At 58.5% G+C, this 22,586-nt stretch overlaps 1 protein-coding gene across 2 annotated transcripts in view; it reads left to right on the top strand.

Annotated features, from left to right (window-relative positions):
• The window catches only part of STK32C (serine/threonine kinase 32C), a 67,796-nt gene that overhangs the window by 10,987 nt on the left and 34,223 nt on the right, over positions 1-22,586 (top strand). The window contains exon 1 of one of the 2 annotated variants that reach the window (XM_059398869.1): positions 21,200-21,214. The exons of the other annotated variant lie outside the window; for it this stretch is intronic. The gene's annotated coding sequence lies outside the window, so the exon portion shown is untranslated. Of the gene's footprint in view, positions 1-21,199; positions 21,215-22,586 lie in introns of those variants that run through there. 2 annotated transcript variants of the gene reach the window in all.

The following is a 22,586-nucleotide window of genomic DNA, read 5'->3' as shown; positions in this document are numbered from 1 at the left end:
TGCGGCTCTGTTCCGTTCTCCTCTCTTATTCCAGCGTGGGCCCCCGGGAGCTCTTCAGTGGGCCCCCGTCCTCGGCATACCCCCATGGCTGCAGCCTTCGGAGCGCTTCCTTCCTTCTGGCACAATAGGTAGGTCCTCAGCCCAGCCCTTGGCTCAGCCAGCTCTCCGGGGAGCCCCGGTCCTTCTGTCAGGGAAGGATCTGTTGGGATCCAGGGCCTGGACTCCTGGGAAAGCACAGTCTGAGCTCCTCACGCCCCTGTCGTCACGAGCTGTGTTCAGAGTGCCGCTCTCTGACGGCCGCACGCAGAGGGAGCGTGAGTTCACACAACTGCTCTGGAACCTGCTCGCAGGCCCTGTGGGAGCCGCACACTCACACGTGCCCCACGGCAGAGAGAGGGCAGCCCTCACGTCCAGAGCCAGTGTGGACCCGCTGCCCCAACCCCCGCGGGTGCCCCTGCCCCCCGCCCAAACCTATGACCCGTTCTTTCAAGCACCCTCGTGCTGAGATGCCCCGGACCCCCAGCGGTATGAGAAACAGGGACCCCAGTCTGGTCAGCCTTAGACCATGTCTGCCGTCTTTGACTGGGGGGCAGCACTGCACCTACAACCCGGCACGGTATTCCTAGGAACAGACCCAGCAGAATGCCCGCGTCTCTGCCCTCCCGGCCCGACCTCTGGAGGCTCTGGGATGGCAGGAGGAGCTGTCCACGGGGCCGGTGCTGACGGGAGGACGTGGAGCCTGCAGGCCCGGCTCGGGGGCGCCAGGGCTGAGCCCCGGTGCGTGTTGTGCTCAGTCCACGCTTCATAGCTGCTGGCTGCTTGTGCCACAGGCTCCTGAGGTGGGCTGGGCTGAGCCCTGTGTCCTTGCGTCCCTGGGGGTCCCGTGGGGCCAGGCGTCCTGTGTGCTTTCCACATGTGTCTGTGGAGCGAACAAACGGCGTGCGGCGTTTCTCCTGTGCCGAGACTGCTCTGCCTGAGGCCGTGTCTCTGTTGCTCGCGTTTCCAGCAAGACCGCCCAGGACTGCTTTGTCCTTGCAGTGTCGTCCAGCCCTCCGCGAGCCCGCGGCCCCACGCTCTGGGGAAGGTCCCCTCCACGTGGCTGAGCATAATATCCAGTGTCCAGCCCTCCTCGTCCCTGGCTCATGGCAGCCCCGGGCATGCTGAGCCCCTCCTAGGTCCCTCCTACCCCTCCCTCCATGTGGTTTCCCGGACACCGTCCTCCAGGCTTCTTCCCGGCCCCTTGGCCGGTCCTTCTTTCTCGACTCTGTCTTGCTACACTCACGCATTGGCCGCCTCAAATGTCGTCCATATGCCGACTCCCAAATTTATATCTCCAGCCGGACCTGCCTCCCACGTCGCAGACTTTTCCGTCCAGTCTCCGACTCGACACCACCACTTGTGTTTCTCGTACTCTCACGTTCGGCCCCTCCAGATTCAAGCTCTGTTGCCCCAAGGGTTCGACCCCTCCTTGGGGCCACACATCCTCCCCAGGCTCCCTCATGTTCCCAACCCTCGAGTCTGACCACAGCCCCTGCTGTGTGGCACCCTGACCAGGCCCTCCATGCCCGCTGCCCGCCCCTGCTCCCTGTGGCCACCAGCCCTTTGAACGGCATTTCTGTCTCTGGCTTGTGTGCATCTGAGCCAGCAGACGGCTCATCTGTTACTTCTGGAAAGCATTTGTGACCCTTGAGAAGGTAGGTCCTGGCTCTGGGGGACCAGGCACAGGGCGATCCCGGTTCCCCAGCCGGCAGCAGCAGGACCCTCGTGACGGCCAGACCCTGGCTTCTGATCTTGCCCATTCTGTCCCATCTTCTCTGGCGGCGGCTTTCTGTTCAGGGCTGTCAGAGCCGAGAGGTCAAGTCGTCTGGTCCCTCAGAATGACAGGTCCAGGAAGCCGGGCTATAGGATGCATCCCGGCAGGGGTTGCGGTGGAGGGGGGGCTGCCCCAGCTGCTGGAAGGAGATGTAGGGGACTGACTGCACTTGCCTTTGGGCCACGTGTCATGGATGAATTTCGGCAGAGGCAGGTGCAAGTGTCCCCAAAGCACTTTCCCTGAATTCGGCTGGAAGCACTGTGTGTGGGTGGGTTATGAAACGCCCATCTGACGGAGCCGGGAACCCAGCTGATGAGCAGGTGTGAGCCTCGTGTCCAGGCCCACGGCCGCCACCCTCCATGGAGGGTCCTGGCACCTCCTGGGCACCTCCATTGCACATAGAAGGCTTCAGGGCCTCAGCAGGGTGTGGTTCGGCCCACGGGGTCCCCTGGATATCCTCAGGCTGAGCCGGGGGCTGCCTTGCACTGGGTGGGGCAGGGGGCCTCTTGAAGCCAGGCCGGCTCCGCAGCGTGGGCGTCAGGACCCGGACCGTTCCGTGTGGTGGGGGTGGTCCCCTGCCCACAGGGCATTAGTGGCATCTGGGCCTCCACACAGGGGGGCCAGCGGCAGACCCCCATCCTCCTCTGTGGCTGTCAGTCAGACATCCAGCACTGCCGCCTGTGCCCCAGGGTAACACCGCCCCGAGCTGAGAACCACTGCACTCACCGGTGGGTGCACCGAGCCATGATTTTTCTGAGGCCACCAGCTGGGAAGTGCCATCGAGGCATGGCTGAGGGTTGGTGTTCCTCCCAGAGCATCTCTAGGGGTCCCTGGTGCTGGGGCTGGCAGGACGTACTTCTGCATGTGCGAGCACATGTGGGCCTTGCAAATCTGGAAGAGGCCTGCTTGCTGCGCAAGGTTCAGGGCTGTGCCTGCCCCGGCCGCCCACTCCACGGGGACATCGCCTCCCTGTGGAGGTAGGAGGTGCGATGCCTGGTGTGCCGGACTTTGCTGTGGTGGCCTTTGGAGGGAGCCATCCGGGATGTTCTCGCTCCTTCTGTCTTTAAGAAGCAGCTGGGGTGGCTGAGGGCCTGGAGGAGTTTTGTCTTTGCAGGACCCCAAGGGCCCCCGCAGAGGGAGCCTTGGAAAGGCCCAGGGCTGAAGAAGCTGGGACTCTGGGGAGGGCGAGACCCGCCTGCCTGCCACGGCCCGCATCTATCTGGGGCAGGAGGTTAGGATAGGCTGTCTCATGCACACAGGTGGATGTGGAGGCCGTGCTGATATGTCCAGCAGCTCCACTGGCCTGGAGTCTCCAGCAGTGGGCCTGGGGGCTGTGCCAGGGGGCTGGGAGACACGGTTTGGGCGGCACGCCTCACTTCACGGGACACAGGGCCCGCAGTCCTTGGGAAGCTGAGCGCCCCCCCCTTGCGGTGTGACACGCGTGTGTAGACCCACGTGTGCAGTCTTAGAGTGAGAGCAGCCCAGACAGCTGAGGGGACCCTGGAAGCCCGAAGCTAGGCGGGGCCACCTGGCTTTGGACCTGCGTGGGCATGTCGAGTGGAATCCAAAAGACCTTTAGAAAATGATCTTAAATTCTTTTTAATTAAAGAAATGCCGTGCCCCGGAGAGCGAGACTTGGCTCATCTGCAGACCGAGTTAATAGAAAGGTCCCGAGAGGCTCCGTTAATTACACGATCTCACAGGATCTTAGCTCCTGATGCGGTTCCCACTGCTGTCACCTTAGTGAGCAGATAACACCCCGCGGCGGGCAGAGCCGCCCTCTGTGAAGGAGAGGCGTGGGAGGAATGAGGTAGGAGCCCGTGGTCCAGCGCCCAGGGACAGTGGTGCCCTGTCCCTGGGCCCTGGGGGCACCTGCCAGCAGCCCAGGCCTCCGACCGTTGGGGCACCACACGTGGGATGTGGGCATGGCTGCGGGTTCGGGACTTGAGGGGCTCTTGGTTTCCGGGGAGCTCATGGAAGCCAGCCTCCCAGATGGCAGTACCAGCAACCTGGCTAAGGAGACTGGCTTTCTGTTCAGAGATGATGCCCTTGCACATGAGTGTGGGTCTGTGTGTGTGCACACGCGTGTGTCTGTGCGTGTGCACGAGTGCACACACATGCCGTGTAGACAGAGACCCGTCTGTAGGAGTTTCCTGTCATGGGAGTGTGAGTCTTTCTCCAGCTCTCAGAATGCCACAAGGGCACGGCTGCGTTGTCTTCACCCTGGGCTCCCCAGCACCTCGCACATAGTAGGTGCTCAATAAAGGCTCATTGCATTTAACTAAGCTGGGTGGAAAGAGGAAATGAGTTGATGCAGAATTAGCCCAGCCCCAGCCAGGATCTTTCTGACCAGACGGTCATCACTCATGCCGGGTCTCCTTTCAGGGACTGAAATGGGCAGGGGCAGTCGGGGCCCAGACCCCTTCTCTCTGGCTGGGCCCTGGAGTGCTTGTGAGATCCAGGCTGAAGGTGTTTGCTGGCCCGCAGGGTGGCCGCCTAGTATCTTAAAGGCCCTGCAGGAGCTCTCCAGCAGGCACGGCCAGATCTAATTGTCACGGAGAGCTGTACAATTATCAGGAAAATTATGCTTCTTACAGTGGCAGATGATGGGTTCCGAAAGTGATGAACACAGAGAGATTTTGGTGTGAGGAACATTTGCGTCCCTCTGATGACTAATGATATGGTGACTTTTCATTTGCTGATTGGCCACTTGTGAGCTTAGTGTGCAAAGTGTCTGTTCGAGCCCTTGCCTTCTCCCGATCGTGTGTGTGTGCGTGCGTGTGTGTGCGCACTACTCACACAGGATTCTGCGTGAACGCTGAGCTCCTTAGAAGGAGTTCTGTGGACGTTCCGGGTTCCGGCCTTCTGATGGGCGCGCTGACGTCCTTTCTCCCAGTCTGTGCCCGGCCTGGTCTTTCTCCCGGTGTTCTGTTCTGACGAGCAGCTCTTCTACGTCTGCTCTGAAATCTTTGTCTACCTTACAGTCAAGTGGAGGTCTAGGACCAATTCCACATTCATTTTTGTGCAGAGCACGAGGTAGGATGTTTATTTAATTTTCCCATGTGGATACCCAGTTATTCCAGTGCCGTCCCTTGAAAGACTTTCTTTTCCTCACTGGGTCACTTTGGTGCCTTTGTCAAAAGTCTGTTGATCTCCGTGTGTGAGTCTATTTCTGGGGTCTCGTTTTGTCTTTCCTTACACCAGTGATACGCTCTCTTTACTATGATGATGTTACAGTACAGTGAAGTACTGCACAGTACAAGTCAGTCGAGTACGTCTTCCAACTTTGTTCGTTTCCCAAAATCATTTTGATGATTCTGTATCCTTTGTATATCCATATAAATTTTAAATCAGCTTGCCACTTGCTACAAAAAAAGTCTGCTGAGATTTTGTTGGGGCTCTGTTAAATCCGTGTACCAATTATAGGGAAAATGGGCATCTTACCAATACCGTGTCCCCCGATCCATGAACATGGTATATCTGATCTGGTGTAGTCGCTCTCCGCGATGGGTCACAGTGCGCAGTACAGACAGTACACAGTGTGCAGGTCCTGTATATCTTTCACTAATTTTATTTCCAAGCATTTTGTGTTTATTTGATGTTATCATAAGTGGCATTATTTTTTATAGTTTTTAGGTTTTCTTTTTATTACTGGCACTTAGAAATACAGTTTATTTTTAAATTCAGTTTTCTGAATTTACGTAAGGTAAAATTTATCTTTTTAAGGATGTTGTTCAACGACTTTTGACAAATACATACAGTCACGCAACCACCACTCAGTCCAGTGTGGAATATTTCTGGCACCCCAGAGTTCCTCATTCCTGCGGTTAATCCAGGTCTGTGAGCGGCTGGCGTGTGGGAGCCAGGGCTGTGCATCTGATCCCTGTCCAGTTCTTAAAGGACATTTTGGAAAATAAGTTCTTAATTTTGGTGAAGTCAAAATTTCTTCCTGTATAGTTTGCTCCTTTTTTTTAATGTATTATTTTGTACTTTCTTTTCTTTTCTTTTCTTTCTTTCTTTTTTTTTTTCAAGATTTTATCCATTTATTTTGACAGAGAGGGACTTAGTGACAGAGGGAACACAAGGAGGGGGAGTGGGAGAGGAGAAGCAGGCTCCTCGCTGAGCGGGGAGCCAGACGTGGGTCTCGATCCCAGGACCCTGGGAATCTGACCTGAGCTGAAGGCAGACGGTTAATGACTGAGCCACCCAGGCACCCTAGTTTGCTCTTCTTTTGTGTTTTCTAGGAAATATCTGCCCAATTCCTGGTCACAAAGATTTTTCTCCTTTTTTTCCCTAGGATTTGTACAGCTTTATCTGCTAATTTTCATTCATGTTCTATTTCACGTTGATCTTCGTGTTGGTGAGAAGTGAGGGTCGAGGTTCCTGCCTTCTCCTCTCCCATCTGTCTTCCTTCCTCCCTCTCTCCACCCTTCCCCCCTGCCCCTCTTCCTCCCCCTCCCCTGCTCCTTCGGCAGTGGCATGTCTCTCTGGTCTTCTCACCGATGCCAGCCGTACTGGCCACTGCGGCATCTGGGAAGCACATGTGCTCACCCTCCAGCTTTCTGCTTCTTTCTCGAAATTGTTTTGACTCTTCTGGATTCTTTGGCTTTCCACAAACACATTAGAAACTGTTCGTCAGTTCCTAAAATACGCTGGCCGTGACACTGACTGAGATTGCGCTGAGACCATCCGTGGTTCGGGGAGAACGGGCCTCTTAGACTTCTGAATCTTCCAGAACACTAACGTGGCAGCTCGCACTGCCCATCCCGGTCCTGGCTCTCTGCAGGGTTTTGTACGTTCCGCACAGAACCTTTTGCTGAGTGTGTCCCTGCACACTCACCGTGTAAAACAATGAGGCGTTAGAGGCAGACGCAGCACAGAGGAGTCGGCACTGACCTGGGAAGGCAGCCGTGCCACCGTGAGCTCCACAACAAGCCCAAGCAGGAGGGGCCCCTGGCGAGCCAGAGAAGCAGGAGGAGGGTGGGCGGAGACGGGTCCACTCTCTGTGCTCACGCAGTCAAGTCAAGAACAACCGCGTCGTGCTCATCCACCGCCGCGACGGTAAGAAGCCCCTGGCTCCCGCGCAGGCCTCCGACAGCCCCCACAGCCCCGTGCTGGAGGGTGGGGCCGAGTCCCTGAGAGCAGCAAGTGCCGTCGGCAAGGACTGCCGCATCTCCACGGTGTTCTGCACGGGGACTCGGCTGTCGTGGTCCTGCAGAACTCGCTCACTGCTGAGTAGGACCCTCCTCCCCCAGAACCCTGTCCCTCATTCTGCGAAGACTCGCCTTTGTGACGGGAATGGAGAAGTCCTGTTTCTTTCTAATAACAATAATAACAATGATAATAAACTTAAAAAACTGTTGTATATCAACTCTACCCTAAAACCTTATCGACCTCACCATTCTAGTATTTCATCGGTGGATTTCCTCAGATTTTGCGCGTCGGGATCATGTCATCTGTGAACGTCTCTTCTGTTCCCCCCTTTCTAGAACTTTCTGCCTTCGCGCAGGCTCTGGGATCTCGGTGGAAGTGGGAGAGCAGACTCCCGGCTCCTGACCTTGGGGAGGGCGCTCCGTACCGCGGCGCAAGGGCCTGTGTGCTGAGCTTTCGCAAAGATGCCCTTAATAGGCTGAGGAAGTCTTTCTCCCTCATGTGGTGGGATTTTGTTTTAGATCATTAGTGATGTTGAATCTTGTCAATTCTTTTCCTCATTCCGCGCGAGTGACCCCGTGGTTTCCTCCGTTATTTGCCGCTGTGCTGACTTACGCGGTGTTTGAACAGAATCCCAGCCTTGGGTCCCTAAGTTGGGCTTTAATTATTATCGAATTCAGTTTGCTACTATGTCTTCAGGGATTCCTATGTCCACGTTGGTCCAGATTCTATTTTCCTGAGACGCCATCGTCTGGCTCTGGGGTCGTGTCTACACGGGGTTCAGAAAACGGTTGGAGGGACTCCTTCCGCCTGTTTTCCAAGGGAGTTTGCGTGAGTTTCTGCAGTGTTTGCTCACGCTCTCCCGCGAGGCCGTCTGAGCCCAGCATTTTCTTGGTGGGAAGAGCTTAACGACCCACTCAGTTTCTGTAGTAGACGTGGGGCATGTGGACTCTCCGTTAATTCCCATGTCGGGTTTGCTGATCGCTGTCTTTCGAGGATCGGCATTTGCCCACTTGGGCTGAGTTGTTGACTTTACCTGCGAACGTGAAGTTGTCCTTTTCCTGCGAACGTCTGCAGGGACACCTCCCTTCTGTTCCCGATGTTTTATGTTTTCTGGGTCACCAGGAGAGGAACGAGAAAACCTCCAGCCCTGCCCATCAGTCTCTTCCCGTTGTTCTGTCTGGTTTGGCCTCCCAGTTTTGCTGCCGGGCGCCTGTGCGTCTGTCTGCTCGACGGCTGGACCATGGCCCTTGTGAAACGTCTCTCTCTATCCCCGGTGATACTCCGTGGCCTAAAGTCCACTTTGATATTAGCTTTCTTTTGGTTAGTATTTGCAGGAGATGTTTACTCTCACCTCATCTAGGAAGTAGCTCTGCTTTTTTTTTTTTTTTTTAAGATTTTATTTATTTGGCACAGAGAAAGCGAGTGAGCACAAGCAGGGGGAGCAGCAGCAGAGGGAGAGGGAGAAGCAGGCTCCCCGCTGGGCAGGGAGCCCGATACGGGGCTGGATCCCAGGACCCCGGGATCACCCCTGAGCCCAAGGCAGAGGCTCAACCCACTTAGCCACCCAGGCGCCCCTAATGTCAGCTTTTCATCTGGACTGTTACTGCGTTTACTTTCATGTGAGTGTTGGCATGTTTGGGTTGAAGCCTCCCGTTGCACTGGTTTTCTGTTTTTCCTCCCCCCATCTATTAGTTGTTCACGCTGCTTCTCCGTTCCCACGCGTCAGAGGTAGCGGGGGTCTTGTTTGCTGCACGCCTCAGCGCCTCGGGTCTGGGACTGTGCCCTGAAGGCGGCCCTGGTCTCAGGGATGCAGCCCCCGAGTGGCAGCCCTCTAGGACTATTTATCTGGACGGCAGAGGCCCATGTGGCCAGTGTCCGCCGGCGCCGGCTCTGAGCCTGCGTCTTCCCATGCTCTGCACGTGCGCTGCCGCCTCCTGCCCCCGGGCCTCCCCGTAGTCTGCAAACCCCACGTGCGTTCTGGGTGGTCTCAGGCCTAGTTGGATCCTCGTCTCCTTCTGGAGGCTGCGTGCCCATGTCGGGGGGATGCCCCCTTCAGCGGGCCTGCAGAGGCCTCAGCAGCACGTCCCAGGATGCGGAGGATCTGTGACCAGAGGGGCACGCTCTGCGCCCAGCGGGCCCTGCTGTGTGCCGTGCGCACGTTCGTCTGTCCCGGCCCGTTCCCTCTGGCACTCGGGAGATGGCCGTGCCCCTCCTCTCCCTCGGGACCCCTGGCCTCTGGATGGGCTGGGGGCTGGGACAGCCTTGGAGTGTGCGGGGAGAAGTGGGAGCCATCTGGGCCTGTAGGGCGAAGAGGTGGGAGGTGACAGCTGGCGGTTTCCGTGCAGCCTACAGCCGTCGTGGGCTTACTGCACTCCTTGTGGCGCTGGGTCATCTCCGTGGCAGCCTCGGTCTGCACCCCACTCCGTGCTCCAGGGCCACCGGCTCTGCAGCAGACGCTGGGACCACGAAAGCCAGCCAGATGCTCCCAGCTCCTGCAGCTGCTGCGGAGACTGTCGTCCCCCAGACGCCACCCGGATCCGTTCAGGTAGCTAACCGCGCCCTCGCCCGCTCCCTCCGTCTCCGGCCTCGGCCCCGGGCCCAGGACATGGGTATGTGGGCCTTGCGGCAAGATCAGGCCGCCGGTGCTGCAGATTCGCGTGCGGGGTTGGAGTCTCACACCTCTGGGCCCTAGCAACACACCGGTTTCCTGGGAACACGCCCGCCAGAGTCTGCTCGGCTCCTGCCTCTCCTCAGGGTCTGCCCCTCGGAGGCCCTGTTGCCTTGGTTCCAGGAGCTGCCACAGGCTGACAGCCACTCCGTGCTGAACACAGGGAGGGAAGGCCTTTCCGGGGCGTCCTCACGGTTCACAGAGACTGGCTCCAGCGGGAGGACAGGTGCAGCCCCTGGTCCCGGAGGCCTCTGCTGAGCCTGGGTCCTGCCTGCCCTGAACCTGCCCCGTCAGCACCGTGCCTCCCTGTCCCCTGGGCTCCTGAACCTGGGAGCTATACGGCGGGCAGTCTGTGTTGGTGGTGGGCCTTTGCGGGGGAGCAGGGGACTGAGGGCAGAGCCTCCCCCTCAGCCCCTCAGGCCTCAGCCTCTGAGGGGCTGGGAACAGCCAGCCCTCCACTCCTGGACCAGCTGAGTTGTCGCCTGACCAGACCCATGTGACCCCCAGGCACCGTACCCTCCCTTCCCTCGGCTGACAAAAGTGTGCACAGAATCGCCTCCGCTGGCTCAGCTCTGTGGAGGGGTGGCAGTCAGTGGGCAAGACATTTAGCTGATGGGCGCAGGCTCCGGAGCACAGCTGACAGATTAGCACGCCCTTTGCCGTGTCTTCCTAACTGTCGCTGATTTCTTTCCTTAAGTGGGGGCTTCCCTGATGAAGCTGAGGGCCAGCATGGCCAGCCACGAAAGGAGCAGCACGGGTTCACGGTCAGGGGCAGCCGGCACCAGCAGGAAACCTCAGTGGCCGCTGTAGGGAGACGCGGTGCGGCAAGCATCTGGGACGGCTATTGCTGGGGCTCCGGGAGCCTCCAGGAGTCCCTGGTGCTCTGGCTGTGCCGGGGACGCATGGCCCGGGAGCGGGCGGCGTGAGGCTGCTGCTTTCTTGTGAGGCTGCTGCCTTCTCGAGAATGGTGGCTTTGGTTCTGCCAAGCCTGTGGGGTCCGAGGTCATCAGCAGTTCTCCAGCTCTGCACCGTTTTCGATACAGCCCGGGCTCTTTCCAGGCACAGCGTGGCTGGCCTGTGGCACGGTTCAGGGCCCCAGCCTGCTCATGTGGGGCGGGCTGCAGGTGCCGGGGTGCAGAGCCCAGCGTCCCCTTCTCGGCGCGATGCACAGACACGCGGACGCAAGACTGTGCCCCTGCCGGCAGCTCCCGTCTCGGCACCGAGGGCCTGACCCACCGGGCTGCTGACTCACGGGGGAGCCCTGCCTAACACCGGCTTCCTGCCCTGGGTCTGTGGGCCCCCGAGCCGCCTGCACCCGGTCTCGGTTCCGGCTGCCCCCGAGCTCGTCGCCTGACCTCGACCCGACTCTGGGCCTGTTCAGCTGCGCTCTTCTGCCCTGTGGGGAGGGCTGGCAGCAGAGTTGGGAATAGCTGTGCACTGCCTATTTTTATGTCACATTTAACAGTTTTGTTCCTTTTTGGTTTTGTTTTTGTTTTTTAATAAACAGAGAAGAATAGAGAAGAAAAGAAACCCATAATCTCACACCCTAATCCTTATTGGTGCAAAAACGGACTTGGTGAGCAGGGTGTAGACGTGAAAGCCGCGCAGGGGAGTAGGAAGGGCGCAGCCTCTGTCGTGGGCTCTGCGCCTACACCCCTGTGCCTCTGAGGGGGGTGGGGGGTGTGTTCACACGGCAGGAGCCGCCTGTGCAGGGCTCTCACAGCGTCATAGAAAGCGAGCACCGTCCTTCGGGGTAGCGCCGTCTTCCACGGGAGTCTACCCGGTTTTCACGTCCACACGACCGTCTGCTCTGCGGCCTGGGTGCCTGGGCTGTTGGGACCGTTGGGTGTTGAATGTCTCTGAGACCTCGATGGGACTCTGGGCTTCGTGGCCGCGGGAAATGACGGTGGTGGCGTTGTCGCCTCGAGGGGTGGGAGCACCGGGTCTGGGTCTGTTGTGCTGACGGTCCCCGAAGGCCTGGCCCTGTCCCCCACCGCCGGGAGCACGAGGGCCCCCAGCCCCGCCGCACCGTCTCCAGCCTGTGAGGGACCCAGACCCTCCCTCCGGCGAGTCACACGCCATCCCCTTGTCTTGTTGACGGACACTCGTACCTGATCAGAGGTGGTCACGGCCTCCGTCTGAGCCGTCCAGCCTCCTCCCGGGCAGCTGGGGTTTCTCACTGACCTGTAGAGGAAATTCTCACTGAACCGTAGAGGTGCGCTGTGCTGCGGGGGATTCGCCCTGATTTGTCGCACTCGTTGCAAATGCCCTTTCCCAGCCTGCAGTCAGCTTACACGGCGGTCACGGGTCGTGCGCTGAGCCTTAACAGTCCGCATGGGATTCAGCGGACAGTGGAGCCTTTCTTGTGTGGCTTCTGGAGTCGGCCTCTCGTGCTGCAGAATCACAGACAAATTCCCTGTTACCGTCCTGGAGTTCTCCCAGGTTCAGTGTGTGCACACGTGTGTGTGTGCCTGTCCTGTGGGCACGCACATGTGTGTGCCTGTATGCATGCTTACATGTGTGCGTGTGTGCCCGTCTGTGTGCGTGTACGTGTCTGTGCCCGTCTGTGTGTGCCCATCCATGTGTGTGAGTGTGTGTGCCCATCCGTGTACGCGTGTGCATGTGTGTTCCCATCCGGGTGCGTGTGAGTGTGTGTGCCCGTCCGTGTGTGTGCCCGTGCGTGTGAGTGTGTGTGCCTGTCCGTGTGCATGTACGCGCACACATACACGCTCACGGGTGCCCACCATGTTGCGTTTGGATTCTGCTTGGGCGCGAGGTCCGAGGGCGACTCAGACGTCCCCTCTCCCCTCCTCACGTGCCGACCCAGCGGCCTTCGTCCCGCTGCCGGCGTGTCCCCCCACTCGCCGTGCGCCGTCTGTCTGTCTGGTTCGGTTGCAAACCACGCCTCTCACAGGACCCCTTTTAAAACACAGTAGGAAGTTGTATCAGAGGGTGAGGTCCCTGTGGAAGGGGTCTGCCCCCTGGGGACGCCTGCCACCGTCTGTCCCTGGAGGGATCTGGGATGCGACCTGCAGCCCCCGCACTCTGCACCATCAACGTGCACGATGACGTGGTGAGGAGGAGAAGGACACTCGTCCCCGCTGGCCCGAGCACGGGCGGCCCTGCTGATAGGGCTGAGGGCGGATGGGCAGTCAGGCAGGTGTGTGCCCAGGTAAGAAGCCTGCTGAGAGGAGTGTGTGTGTGCGTACGCGTGTGCAAGGGACAGGGAGGAGAAACCTGTTCGATCCGAAGCGTAGCCCTGTACAGTCCCGTCCAGGTCAGGACTGGTGCCTGTGGGGCCATCCCAGGGATTCCACGCCGGCAAGGAACTTGGGGTCTCGGGTCCCCATTTGGCGTCCAGCAGAGGCTGTGGGCACAGACCCGAGGCGGGGTCCCCGACACCTGCTCGCAGGGAGAAGCCCGCTCAGCTGGTGGGGAGGCAGGAGGCCGACATTTCCGATGGACGGGGCACGGCCGCCGGCCACCTCGCTGCTCCCGGAACCGCAGGAGGCTGGCACTGCGCCCAGGCCCCCGGACATGGGCAGCGGGCTCTTTTCCCAGAGGCTCCGGAGAACACCGCGCAGGCCCGGCCACCCTCATGCCACCTTCGCACGGTTTCGGATCCCGGCCAAGACTCCCGTCCTGGAAACCTCAAGCTGGGGCTCCTGTGAGGAGGCAGACTCCCGGCGCCACGCAGCTCTTCTGGTTCTTATTTTTAGAAACATGGAGGAGAACAGAAGTCTTGTGCTCTGTCTCGAAATAATGCATTTCTTTAATTCTACTCAATTGAGCCAAAAATAGACCCACCCTTTCCTAGGATGACCGTCCGAGCTCTTGAGCCAGAGTGGGGAGAGCATCTCGGGCACGGGGCTGCGGCGTGGCCGGCTGGGCAGACCAGGCCAGTCGTCCAGACCAGCCCAGAGCAGAACCGGGATGCCTCTGCCTGTGGCCGCACTCCAGGATTTTAACACACTCAGGCCCCAGCTAAAGGCCCTGGGACCGGCCCAGGGTGGCGGCAGTCCTGACCTCATCCCCAGCCAGGGGTCCACGGAGGACTGTCGTGGGGCTGGCCCCAGGCTGCTCAGCCCTGTGACTCTCCTCACGGTTCACCGTTTTGTGTCTTTCCATGAACACCTTCCCTGCTGACAGGTACTCCGCCCTCTGGTTTCCTGTGGACTGAAAGTGGGGGCCCAGACTTGGGGCGGGGTAGGGGAGACCCCGGGACAGGGCCTGCTGCCTGCCCAGTGCATGTCGGGGCTCCTCCGGGCAGCTCCCAGCTTCTTCCCACGCTTGCGAGGTCTCTGTCTTCCTGGCTTCCCCCTGTGCAAGGGGCCCCCAGGAGGGGCTGGGACCTGGGTTTTCCAGACAGATGGGACTTCCTGTAACCTCCTCAGTCCCCACAAATCAGCGCATCTTTGCTTCTTCCCAGAGGAGCCGGGCTGGGGGGAGGCTACGGTGCCTCTGATGGAGACGAGTCATGTGAGGGGACGTCTGTGCCAGAGGAGGACAAGTTGGGTGAGATCTGGGGGCACGTGTGGCGGTCCAGTGGCCCCGAAACCTCTAGCTGTCCAACTTAAAATCAGGGATGCAGGGGGACGTGGCTCAGTCATTTGAGCATCTGACTCTTGATTTCAGCTCAGGTCATGACCTCAGGGTTGTGAGATGGAGCCCTGCGTCGCGCTCTGTGCTCAGTGCCAAGTCTGTGCGTGATTCCCTCTCCCTCTGCCCCCCCCCAATTAATAAATTCATCTTTAAAATCGCAGATGTGGACGATCGGCTCTGGGGTGCAGGCCTGGCCACAGGGGCTGCTGGTGCGTGCACTCTCGTTGCTGGAGGAAGCATGTCAGGGGAAGCAGGTTGAGCTACAAGAAGGGACACTGGACTCTGAGGCGGGGCTCACAGGCCACGGCGGGCTCTCCTCGGTGTGCGAGCCGGTGCCCACGGCGCCGGGGTAACCTCTCCAGCACGGATGGGTCTCCTCCACTGTTGCTCACCTCCCTCTTAGCCGTGAGCACCGGTGCTGGCTCTGATGCCAGAGAGGACTTCGCTGTGGGGAGGTCCAAGGGCCCCTCCTGCTCTGGGCCCATGACGCTCTGGCTGGCATGTGCTCAGCTTCCTCCTGCGGACAGGCCAGTGCCTGGGGATTGAAGCGGCCTGAGGACCTGGTGAGTGTTCGCCTGGACAAGGGGCAGGCAACGGCTCCATGGCCAGGCTCCACCAGGTTCCCAAGCCTTGCGTAAATGTCAGTCTGCCGTGTCAGCCCCTCGAGCCTGCTAAAAGGCTTTGTCAACACTCATTTCCTGCACAACAAACAACCATGTGGCTTATTAATCTTTAAATCTCAACTTTCCATCAAAACCATGTGCAAATTTCTTTTCAGAGAAAAGGTCTGACATAAAACTGTGCTTTCCGGGAGATAGAATTTAAAATAGCAGCTTTTCCTTGACGACGTTGCATGGCTTCTGTTGATGTGAACGCAGCGTGGGCTCCGTTCGGCTGAGGCCGGGCTGCCCTCTGCTGAGCGCTGGGTGGGGGCTGGCTGTCAGCCGCTCCCTGGGCCGGCGGAGCCCCCAGACCCGTCCCTCCGCCCCAGACACTCGGACCCTGGGAGGTGTCCAGGTCCCAGCATGGCCACATTCGGGGACGGACTGGCTGGTGGTGGCCAGACGGGCCGTGCTGGGGAAGCCGGCCCTGGGACCCCAGGCAGAAACAAGCCTCCCACTCACGCACTCCCTGGCTCCTTCAGTCATTCACTCAACAGGCTCTTGGGCACACGGGGCCGCGCTAGGCCCTGCAGGCTAACTTGCCGGGCGGCACCAGATTCACCCCCGACTGGATCCACCACGGTCACGGAGCTGAACCTCAGGGCACCTTATGGGACAAGCAGCTCCTGTCTTGGTTGGAGGCTGCCTCTGGGTGAGGCAAGGGGCTGGGGACACGGAAGGCGCCATCAGAACCCCATCCGTTTGGGAGCCGTTAGAAGGCTGAGAGGGAGGTCACGGATTCTTGGTGACGCGTCAGCGGCTATGTAGGATATTAATTGATGGTTGATGCTGGGGCCGTGGGAGCTGAAGGGGACCCGGGGCAGCCCCAACTCTGCCCGGGGACGTCTCGGGCACCCTGGGTGGGTGCGGTGCCATGGCAGCCCGGGGCCTGGCAGCTCTTGCTGTGTGAGCCGAGCTGTGGGAGTGCGGCTCTCGTCAGCTCAGCGAGGGGCCGTCTTGCCGTGGGGATAAATCGGTCCTGCCGCCAGCCCGAGGCCCAGCAGCAGCTCTGGCGGGGGGCGGGGGTGATAAGCGGCTGTGAGGCCTCCCGCTCCCTCGACAGCTTTCCTGGCTTCCCCGCCCCAGCGGCTCCGCACACAGGACTTCCTGCTCTCGGGGGGGCAGGTCTGGCCCCGCCGGCCTCTGCATCCTGCCTCTTCTTCCCACGGCAGACGTGTTGCCGGGACCCCAGAGCAGCGGCCTGTGTCTGAGATCGGGGCCAGTGCTCAGTGAAGCCACAGTCTGAGAGCTTGTGGGCCCGTGCACACACAACAGACACACCTACACGCACACCCATGCACAGGCGCACGCACAGACACGTGCGCACACGGACGCACACGCGTGCACATGCACGACACACATAGACGCGCACATGCCCAGAGAGCTGACCCCCAGGCCCACGCGTGCGCACGCGTGCGCACGCGTGCACACCCAGACACAAGCACACCCCACACACGTGCACGGAGCCGCACCCACAGGCACACAGAAGCACACGTACGCAGGCGCACAGACACCTGTACACATGCACGTGCCCGCACAGGCACGGAGCCGCACCAGCAGGCACGGGGACACACAGGGGCGATCAGAGGTGTATCATTGCGCTCCAGAATAATGACGACTTTTGCACTGGGCAAACTTCTCCCATTCTGGCCAGGTTTCAGAGGATCGCAGAAGGAGACAGCACCCAGCACCCTGCTTCTGCAGAGGGATGGCCCCGGGTGAGGCTGCGGAGTTGTGTCCACGCTGAGCCCGGGGCACACAGCGTGGGCACAGCCCCTGGGGTGGAGTGGGGGAGGCCCGTGGTTCTGCGCACGCCCAGGCTGGTCCCGAGGTTAAGTGCCGGGCTGTGTGGGTTACCCCAGCCGTGGCTGACGGGGCCATCTCAGAGTGAGCTGCTCCCACGGGGGTCTGCGGCCGGCTGGTGTAGCGGCAGGGCTTCTCCTGGCCTACCCCTCAGCTCCGGGCCCCAGGACCGGCAGTCAGGCCTGCTGGTTGCGCCTCTGGGTGCCCCCCCACCAGCCCTGCTCCCATGACCTGAGCTTCACGCGGGCCCTTTCCTTGGAGCCTCTTCCCAACAGCTGAGCCCAAATACCTGTGTCCTCCAGAAAGCCTTTCTGACCAACTCCCCACCCCCACCACGAACGAGCCTCTCTGTACACCACCCTCCCCCCAGCTCCATGTCCTGGGTTTGGCTTGTCCCGTAGGCCCCGGGGCACAGGTGCGCATGGATCCTGGGACTGGATTCTGACCCACTGCTCTGTCTGCTGGTGGCCATGGCCAGTCCCTGAGCGGCTCTGAACCCCGCTTCCTGCACTCGTGTGGGGAGTAGCTCTGTCCTGCTGTGTTCCGTCTGGACACGTAAAACACCCCCTCCGCATCATCATCTCTTTTGGATGTATTTGTACGGGGGAGGGCTGTGATTACGGTAAGATGCAGAGACCCGAAGCAGGAGACACATGGTTGCCCCTGGAACCAGGACCCCACAAGACAGGACCCGCTATGCTTTCCTAGGAAGCTGCCTCTGGCTCTGCTCTGGGCAGCCCCTCGGCCCCGGGGGCCAAGCTGCTTCCATCGGCCTGGACTGGTTTTGCCCGTCCTCAGACCTGTGTGGTGGAGCCGTACGGTGCGTGCATCTTTAAAGCCAGCTTTCACTGAACGCAGTGTGCTGGGGGTTCGTCTGTGTCCGTACGGGTCAGTAGTTGACTCTTTGCACAAGAACGCTGCTGAGGGGCCTTGGGTGGTGATATAACGGAGTCCCCACCCGCTCTCCTGTGGGGGACCTTTGGTTGTCTCCGGTATGTGGCGTTACGGATAAGGTTGCCGAGAACAGGCGCATGGTAAGTGCACCTGTGCGTCCGTGGGAGGCGGCCGACGGGGCCGGCGCGCTCCATCCGCACCAGCAGCGGGGGGCTGAGCCGCTCACGTCACCGTCACTTGAGGTTGTCAGTCTAGCGCGCGGGCTGTGCTTTGGGCTGTGATGGACCCTGTTGGGCTGGAGGCGCAGACCCCCGGGAACGCTGACGCCGGGCCTCTCCTGCGCTTCTCCTCCGTCCCCTCCTCTAAACTCCAGCCAAGGCTTCTCCTTTCACACTGGCAGTCGTTCTCTCTGGGGTTGGCAGGAGTTGTTTACACAACTGGCTGCAAGCCCTTGCTTGGACGTGTGTCTGCACACATTGCTCCTGTGTTCCTGTGTTTGACTTCTTATGCCTTCGCAGTATCTTTTGAAGAGCAGACATTTTTAATTGGGATGAAGCATGGTTCATTCATTTCTCTGCGGCTGGTGTTTCTGGCGTCACGTCTGAGGAGTCTTTGCCTTGCTTCAGGTTGCAAAAATGTTTGCCCTTCCAGGAACTGTTTTATGTGTATGTTTGCGGTCCGCCTAGCATGGGTTGCTGGGCATAGCATGGGGGCGCAGTTAGGAGTTGTACTCACGGACACTCATGGCGGAAGGCCCACATTGCTGCCCAGACTTCGTCGGCACCTTTGGGAAAACCAGTATGTGGTGACCCGTGCCTCCCGTTGCCCTGCACCTGACCCTATGCTGTACCCCACTGTCCTGATTACTGTACCTTTACGTTAAGACTTAAAACCAGGGGTGCCTGGGTGGCTCAGTGGGTTAAAGCCTTCAGCTCAGGTCATGATCCCAGGGTCCTGGGCTCAAGCCCCGCATCGGGCTCTCTGCTCAAGCAGGAAGCCTGCTTCCCCCTCTCTCTCTGCCTGCCTCTCTGCCTGCTTGTGATCTCTGTCAGATAGATAAACAGGATCTTTTAAAAAAAGAAAGAAAGGAAGAAAGAAAGAAAGAAAAAGACTTAAAATCAGGTAGTGCAAGTGCTTCAACTTTGCTCTTTTTTTTTTTTTAGGATTTTTTTAAACTATTCTAGGTCATTTCCATTTCCATCTAAATTTTCGTGTCTGCCCACCCATTTCTAGCAAAGAAAACCTAACTAAGGCTTTGACCAGAATCCCACTGACTCTATAGACACCTTTGGAAAGAAGGAGCCACCTTCCTGTCCACTGTTCCAACCCGGGACCTGGGGCGCCTCTCCGCTTACTTGGGTCCTCCATGATCTCTGTGTTTCAGGGTTTCATGTGTGGGTCTTGCACATTTTTCTTAGTCATATTCCTGTATATGTAATGACTTTGGTACAGGGTGATTTGGAAAATCTCATTTTTCAGTACTTTGTTGATATTATATTAGAAATCCAAAAAACTTTAGGTATAGACCACGTATCATGTGACCTTGCAAATTCATGTGTCCGCTCTGGACGTGGCCTGTACGGTCCTCAGGACCTTCTCCATGGACCGCTCTGCAGTCTTTTCCATTCTTTATTTTTAGCTGCTTCTCCTATGTCTTTGGCCAGGGAAGCACTAGAGAAAATGATGAGGATGGGCAGCCTCACCCTGTTCCCCGCTTGGAGGAAGTGTTCTCTTGCCACAGTTAAACGTGGTCTCAGCTGCAGACGGTCGGTTGTCCCGTCTGACCATCGGAAGGTTCTGTTCTTGTTTGCAGAGAGCCCTCAGCACAAACGCACGTGTGTTTTGTCAAGTGCATCTCCCACATCTACTGAGGGGGTCCTGGGTTCCTTCTTCATCCTCTTAGTGCAAGGACTGTGAGCCATTGGTTTCTAGAGTTGAACCAACCTTGCATTCCTGGCACGGACCTCATCAGTCGCAATGTGTTATATTTTTTATACTGCTGCTAATTTACTAATATTTTGTTAAGGGATTTTGCATGCATGCTCTGAGGAAACATTGGTCTGTAACTTTCTTCTGTAATAGGCTTATCAGGCCTTGCTGTCAGGAAAACATTGATCTCATAAAACAAGTCAGAAGGTGCTTAATTTCTCTGTTTTCTAAGAGTCTGTGTGAGATCGGTATTGTTTCTTCCTTAAAAAGTTGATAGAATTCACCAGTGAAGCCATCTGGACTGGAGATCTTTTCTGGAGGGTGGATTTCAATTATGAATACATTATTTCAGAAAAAACAGACCTGAGACCGTTCAGGTAGTGCAAGTGTGTGTTCTGTCTGTATTAGTTTCATAAATTGTATATTTCAAGGAATCTCTCCATTTTGTCCACATAGTATAATCCATTGACATAAAGTTAGTTGTTCATGATCTTTCTAAATTATCCTTTAGATGTGTGTGGGGTCCATGATGACATGATCTTTGTAAAATTCTTAATGTTTATGTTTCTCTGTCTTTAAAAAAAAAAAACTGGTCTTGGGGCAACTGGGTGTCGCAGTTGGCTAAGCAACTGACTCTTGGTTATGGGTCAGGTCCTGATGTCAGGGTGGTGGGGTTGAGCCCCACATTGGGCTCGCAGCTTAGTGTGGGGTCTGCTTGTGGCTCTGTCTCTCCCTGTGCCTCTCCTCACTTTGCTTTCTCGGTCTCTCTCTCTCTATGAAAATAATAGAGAAATGAATCTTTAAAAAATCAGTCTTCCAAAGGTTTGTCAATGTTACAAATCACAAAAATAACTTTCAGTTTTGTTGATACTCCTGCTGTCTGTCTCTCGGACTTCCTTCTTCCTGCTCTGCACACACTTTGTTCTCCTTCACCGTCTCTTGACACAGGCACGTGGGGCTGAAAACTTCTGACGCTGTGGCTTCTTCACGCTTGGTATGTCTTGTTTTCAGATGTGAATGTGCACACAGCATGGCCCCGGGGCCGTGGAGGACTGCAGAGAGCTGTAGGTAAACGCAGCACTGTAACAGATGTCCGTCTGTCTGTCCCTCACAGGCCACGTGGGCCCTGCCCCGCCAGGCAAGAGGACAGATGGACGTGACCGTGAGCCTGGGACATGTACTCGGTTCTGCTGCCAGTAACTGGGAAATGCATGTTTTTCTACAACAAGGAATGTTTCTTAGAATTGAGCTTTCAAAAGTGAAATCAGAGAGCCTCCGTGGTTGGTCTGTGTGGTGGGAACCCTCTCATCGTCTTTGTGGCTGGGGTTCTTTTGTGGACAGATCACCCTGTTACCCATTCTGCATGGTCGAGCATGTGGGGAATTTCCAGTTTGTGACTGTTCCGCGTTTCCTGAGCGTGCCGGCTGGTGGGCGTGTGTCTGTATTTGTGGGTGTGTCCCAGCTGGGCCCTGGGGTGCCCAGAGCTCGGCTTTACTCCCTCAGCGACGTAGCCGAACTCTGGTGGCTCACGCCTTGCCAGCTTGCGTGGCCGGCTTCCCTGGCTCAGGCTGGTCTCTCGGATGTGGGGCGGTCCCGCTCTCTGAGCCTCTTCTGGTCCCCGAGACGTCACGCGTGCGTCCGTGTTGAGCTGGCATGTGGGCATCTTTTGCGAGGTGCCTGTTCGTGAAGGTGACTCTTTTCTGTTGTTTTCTGTCTTTTTCCTACTGCCTTGTGGAGTCCCTAAGACGCTCTGGGGTTGGTCAGAGACCGGCTGGGCTCTTGGGCTTTTCCACCTTCTGGCTGCCTCGTGGGTCACCTTGAGCGCGGTGCATCTCTCACGGTGGACGCCTCCCTGGGCCACCTCCTGCTCCTCTCCCTCCTTCTTAGCTTGCTCCCTCGGGCCCTGCCCAGTGCCACCCCGTGCAGCAGGGTCCCGGCCCGCGTGCATTTCCTCAGGCGAGGCCGGAGTCCTGAACCACATCTACGGGTTCTCCCACATGCAGTTCTCATCCACGTCATGGACCCAGCCCCCGTCCGAGCTGCAACGCTGCCGACCGCCCCATCCTCGTGCTCCCTGCAGGGCACCCGCCGGCTGCATTCAGGGGCCATCAGTCCCCTCCATTTTGAAAACCCTTCTCGCTAAGCAAGCCAGAACAGAGTAATACTTGGCCTCGCTGTGCTTGAACTTCATAGCGAGACCACGGGCACTGCCTCCTGGGGCTCGCTGCAGGGTTCTGCGTGTCCGCCGACTTGTCCGGTGCCTCCGGCCATCTGGCCCACGGCTCAGGGAGTGTGAGCTGGGCCCGGTCGGACCAGCCCCCGGGTACTCCCGTGCAGGGCCCACACGCGAGCCCATCCTCCTGCAGGCCCAGCAGCCGGCCTTAGGGCTGTGGGCTGTGGGGCAGGGAGGGATGCGCCGGGCCGGGGATTTCTGGGGGGCTGCAGATGGGGCTTCCTCAGCTCAGGCCTCTGTGGCCGGGAGTTCCACGTGGGCCTCCCAGGCAAGGCTGGGATCGCGTGGCCGGGTTTGCGTGGCAGGTGTTTGACTTGGCAGCTCTGGGTGCCGTCGGATGCCACAGGGTCGGCAGCAGCGAGCGGCAGGGCTCCCACCTTACGCCGGCAACCAGGGCTCCAAGTCCTCAGGGTGGCTGACACATACCCCAGGGCCTGGGAGCCTCAACTCTGGGGCCTCTCCTGGAGCCAGAAGAGAGGCTGGGTTGGTGACGGTGCGGGGGGGGGGGGTCTCCCTTCTGGGCACCGCTGCTTGGTGGCCTGGGGACCCTGGTGCTCACGTGCTCCAGCCTCTGAGGCCTCTTCCCGTGAGGCCTCTCTCTGTGGGGAAGGTGGCAGGGAGCACGGCAGGGCCATTATCCAAGCCCAGAGGCACACACAGGCGGATGGAAACACAGACAGAAGGCCTGGGCTTTCTCCGGCCCTTGGCCTAGCCAAGCATCTCCACCAAGTGTGGATCTCTAAGTTCTCTCCATGGAATCCCTCTGTTCCCCTGGGGACTTGGGACCCCCCGATTCCTCCACGGGCAGCCAGCCTCCTGGTGGACTCA

The sequence above is a fragment of the Mustela nigripes genome, chromosome 4, assembly GCF_022355385.1.
Source record: "Mustela nigripes isolate SB6536 chromosome 4, MUSNIG.SB6536, whole genome shotgun sequence".
NCBI classification, from domain to species: Eukaryota; Metazoa; Chordata; class Mammalia; order Carnivora; family Mustelidae; genus Mustela; species Mustela nigripes.
Note: the sequence above shows the minus strand (reverse complement) of the source record. Positions and strands in the feature narration are given on the sequence as shown.